We start from the raw sequence: 4751 nt of genomic DNA on the forward strand, positions 1-4751 counted from the left end.
GAGCTCTGGCACCCCCAGACCCTTTGCGTGACCTCCCCTCCAAAAAGGCTCTCAGCAGAGACCTGGGGCAGCAGCATGGCTGTTCAACCAGGGCAGCAGCGCTCGATCCCTCCAAAAAAGCTCCTAAAAGTCGCAAGGGGTTGGGGCAACATTTCAGGATGAGATGTGAGGGGTGAACGCACGATGCTGCTAGCACAGGGCCGAGGGAGGGGGAAGCACTCTCTTGTTTTCTGGCCAGCTCCTGGCCTGGCGGGGATGAGACCTGGAGGAGACTGAACTCACTCCCAGGCCTCACCATTAGTCATTCTTACAGTGGATTTCTCCAAAAACCTTTAAATATCAACGCCCCTGGGGGAAAGAAGCTTTGTATGGCATTCAGAGGGGCCGGGTGGATGTGGAAAGAGGAGCAAGAGAGATCCAGGCAGCCTGCAGGCAGGACATCGCCTCTGCCAGTCCCCCAGCAAGCTGCCTGTGCTGGGCACACTGGTGTATGGCCTGGGCTTTGCTCTGAGCCTTCCAGCTCACACGAGGTATCTTGCATGGTGAAAGGGAGATGCAGAGGGAAAAGAGAAGGGAGTGTTGTCAAACACGGGATTAGACCAATGTGGGGAGCGCTGGTGTCAGCATTGCTCCTTGCAGGCAATGTGGGGAGGGTGGGAGAGCCCGGCTCTCGTCCAATTCAGGATGGATCCACCAAATTCCCCACCTGGGGAGGGTTTCTTTCCATGAAGGGCTGTGGGGAGTCCTTCCAGCTGTGGGGAGCGGGGTGTGGGTGGGCAGGAGGGCGCGGGGCAGGACATGGTCCTGCTGCGGCTCAGCTCCACAACCTCCCTGCAGCAAGAGGGGAAGGTTTCTTGCTGCAGTGCCAGGCACCGAGGAAGGACATCCCATGGGCCGGGATATAGCGATTGCTGCAGCCGACAACTGCCGGCAGGCAGAGGGATCCTCACACAGGACTTCATCCTGTCCCCAGCTCTGCTGCTGGCCCCCAGCGGGTTACAGCAAGGCACATCCCTGCTCTGGCTGCCTCTGGACAGGGGACTGGGTGGAGGAAGGAGGAGGTGAGCCCCTACCTCCTGCTTAACCACAGCCGTGCTCAGCACTTCTGCGGCACAGGCGTTTGGTAGCCCCCCAGCAGCTCTCAGCCACGAACCGAGGGTCCCAGGAGGTGCAGTAGCCCGGGACAGGAGGGCAGAGCGCGGCGCAGGCTGCACACCACAGCGCGTTGAAAATACTACTGCTAATTACACAATGGGTTCCTCATGTTCCCTGGAAATGCAATACGCAGGAGGACTCCCAGCCAATTCATGTTTTAGGACAAATCGAGGCAATATATTACTCGACTCAGCTCCTAAATTTGGTCATACTTCAGCTAGTGTTTTCAGACGTTTGTGAGTTAGGTTGGCCGATGCCACAGAGAAAAGTGATGGGGCAATTATCCTAATTAGGAACAAATGCATTACTTCTGCAAGTTATTTGGTGCTTGGAAGAAGACCTCCCCATTGCGTGACTACTTTGTGCAGAGTTAACCCCTGCCAAGACCTCCAGGAGGTCATTTTCCTGGAAGGCAAGGAGGAAATTCAGTGCCCATCTGATTATTTGGGTTAAAAGCTGAGCAGCACAGGGAGCTTCCACAGTGTCCGGCAGGATGTTTGGTGGCTTTGCTGGCACTGGGCAGCTTTTCCCCTCCGTGGGTATCAGTGCCAGACTGTGTGTAAGGAACCAAACTCCACCGCCCTTCAGCCTGCAGCAGCCGTCAGCACGTGTCGGGTGAGGCAGCATCCTCACCACGCTGATGAGCAGGGTTCCTCTTGCTCCCTCCCCAAATCACAGCCTGCAGGTGCCGGTAAAGCTGTGTGGCACTGTTTTTTTTGTTCCTATAGACAAGGAAAATGAGCTCAGTCAAAAGACCTGGCACTTCCCAGGCAGCCCATGGCTTTGTAGGTTTGCCCCAGCATTGGAGACCTCACTACACATACGTAGGGGTCTTCAGGCAAGACCAGGTTAAGAAACTCCTCTTCGCCTTCACATTTAGCCAATTTTACTTTGTTTTGCTGATGTAGAGGCCCCCCTTGCAGCTCGGGGGGCAGTACCAACCATTCTGCCACCCCCCAGATCTGCTCACGCAGACAGCGCGGGATGCAAACCGGCATCCACGGCCAGCAGCACCGCCAGCAGCTTAACGAGGTCTTTGCCATCAGTGGCACTTAACGAGGAAAGCGAGCATCCTCCAACCAGCAGCTGCACTCTGGCCCCAATATCTGAGCTTTCAAAGGGGGTTCTGAGGAGTGGCAGAAGGGAGGTGGACTCAAGCCCGTTGCAGTAAATTACTAAAACGCAACTGCTAAAATCCACCCCGACTCTCTGCAGATAACATAGGCTGCTCCTGTCCAAACCCCTCTCACAGGGGGACTCTGCAGCCCCACAGACACCCCACCTGGCACAGCCCCCGGTGCCCAAGGCTGAAGTTTTTGGCACGCCTCACCTTCCTCAGCAGCCCCTTGAAATCCCACACAGACCAACCTGGTGACCCCGCAGTCTGTGCATCGGGGTTTGTTCTTCTTTGGGAATTTCGGGATCTGGAGACAAGGTCCAGGAACACCAGGCAGTTCCTTTGAGCTGTCTGGGTATTTCAGCTGCCTCTGCTGTTCTTTACTGAAGTAGAAAATTAACATGAGCCAGTAGGGTGTGGACCCGAGGAAGATCTAGAGGTTTCTGACAATCCTTAGGTGTTTCTAATGAGTGTGATTTGCTGCTCTTACACTAGAGGGTCAGTTCCCTTTTTATTTATTTGGTTTTTGTTTTGGGACAAGGTTTTGGTAGCGGGGGGCTGCAAGGGTGGCAGAAGAACCTAATAATTGTCCTATGCTAGATAAGGGCCAGTTCCAGCCAGCTGGAAAAGCAATCCTCTGCTTGATAAAGCTGTGCCAATGAGCGGCCTCAGCAAAAGCAGATTTAAGAAAGGGTAAAAAAAATCCTTTGCAACAGCATCTGGGAGAGAGGAATGAGAAATGAGAGAGAAACAGCCCCACAGACACCAAGGGCAGTGCAGAAGGGGGGCAGGAGGTGAGATGGGTGAGATCAGGTCGGTACCTTGTGCAGCACCAGGGAAAACGACCGGGAGGCAGATGGGTGCTTTGTGGCCAACAGCCTGGGTGCTGCTCTCAGCTGGGAACGAGGAGGGAGGGAGCACAAAGGGCACGGGGCGATGTGAGAGGGAGAAACCACAACAGGAACAACGTGGGGATTAAGCAGGGTCACCTCCGGCATCTGCAGATTGGCGAGGCAATACCTACGGGGCTCCGTTATGGAGGAATCCCCCAACCCCTTCCTAGGAGCCCACCACGCTGGGGTGCCCCTCTGAGCTCCTGTGCTGTAATGAGGGCAGGGTGGGGAACAAACAGGGTGAGCCAAGGACGTGCATGTGGTTGCAGGGCCGTGATGTTGCTGTGGTCCTGGAGACGTGGTGGGATGGCCGCACGACTGGAAGGCTGCCATGGAGGGCTGCAGGTTCTGTAGGACATGCTGGGGACACGAGGAGGGGCTCTTGTCCTCCGTGAGGGACCAGCACCAAGCTCTGCCTGGGGACGGGTGAGGAGCTGGCTGAGGGTTTAGGGGTTAGGGCTGAGGGAGGACGGGGTTAGGTGGCATTATAGTGGGGTCTGCTGCAGGCTGCCCGGCCAGGTGAACGAACAGATGAGGCCCTGTGGAATGTATTGATGAGATCTTCCTTCTCCACGTGATAACGGAGCCAACGAGTGACCCCGAGCTGGTGGCCTTCCTGATCCTATGGCAGTGGGGAGGATGAACAGTGAGCTCACAAACCTGCATGTGGGGAGAGGAGAACCTGGCCCCTAAGAGCTGCTTGGTGCAGTGCCACGGGACAAGGCTCTGGGCGGAAGGGGGCCCGAGAAAGCCGGTCGATATTGAAGGGTCGCCTCCTCCAATGCATCCTAACAAAGAGGAAGGCAGGCAGAAGTGCCAGGAGGCCTGGGTGGATGAACAAGGAGTTACTGGCAAAGCTCAAAATAAAAAGGAAGCGTGCAGAGGGTGGAAGCAAGGATGGATAATCTGGGAGGAACACAGATAGTCTGAGCATCCAGGCCTGAAATTAAGAAAGGTGAAGTCCAAATGGAATTGAATACAGCCAGGGATGTCAATGGCAACAAAAAGAGCTTCTGTAACTACATCAGCAGCAGAAGGAAGACTGTGGAAAATGTGAGCACTATGCTGAATAAAACAGGAGACCTCGTTACATGGGATGGTGAAAAGGTACTGGAGGACTTCTTCGCCTTGGTCTTTACTCCCCAGGCCGGCCTTCAGGAACCCCAGGTTCCAGAGACCGGGGGCAAAGGCTGGAAGAAGGCTCCCGCTGGGGCTCTGTGCCCCCTCTTCAAGCCCTAACCCTGAGCTGCGGCTCCCACCGAGCCCCTGGGACACCTCTGGACACTGCCACCCCTGTCCCCAGAGAGCCACCCGCAGCCGTGCAGGGAGTGACAAGGGACACGGGGGTTTGCTGGGGCAGGCACAGCCTGGCACTGCAGGGGCAGAGGCTGGGGGGGCTGCTTCTATCACGACACCTTTGCATTTGCCTTTTCTTTCCTCCTCCTTTTCCTGCTTGCTCAAAAAGGGCCCAGATGCCTTTACTTTGGCTGGGCTCCCTTGGCCGGCAGCCCGAGGAGGCACCAGAAACGCCATGTGTGAGTGCATGAGCGTGTGTGCGCAATATTAATACACAGAAATGGAAGGCG

General features: G+C 55.9%; 1 long non-coding RNA gene across 3 annotated transcripts; it reads right to left on the reverse strand.

The window, feature by feature from the left end:
• Positions 1-1143: 1143 nt before the first annotated feature.
• Positions 1144-2757, reverse strand: LOC311445545. 3 transcript variants are annotated; one of them, XR_014698499.1, is made up of 2 exons: positions 2524-2757; positions 1144-1877 (listed from the first exon to the last, which is right to left on the reverse strand). It is a non-coding gene; the product is annotated as an uncharacterized lncRNA (long non-coding RNA). The 3 variants fall into 3 exon arrangements; XR_014698500.1 differs by having other exon boundaries at positions 1144-2281; XR_014698501.1 differs by having other exon boundaries at positions 1144-2281; positions 2486-2757.
• Positions 2758-4751: the final 1994 nt, after the last annotated feature.

Source organism: Aythya ferina (assembly GCF_964211825.1).
Source record: "Aythya ferina genome assembly, chromosome: 16".
Classification (NCBI taxonomy): domain Eukaryota; kingdom Metazoa; phylum Chordata; class Aves; order Anseriformes; family Anatidae; genus Aythya; species Aythya ferina.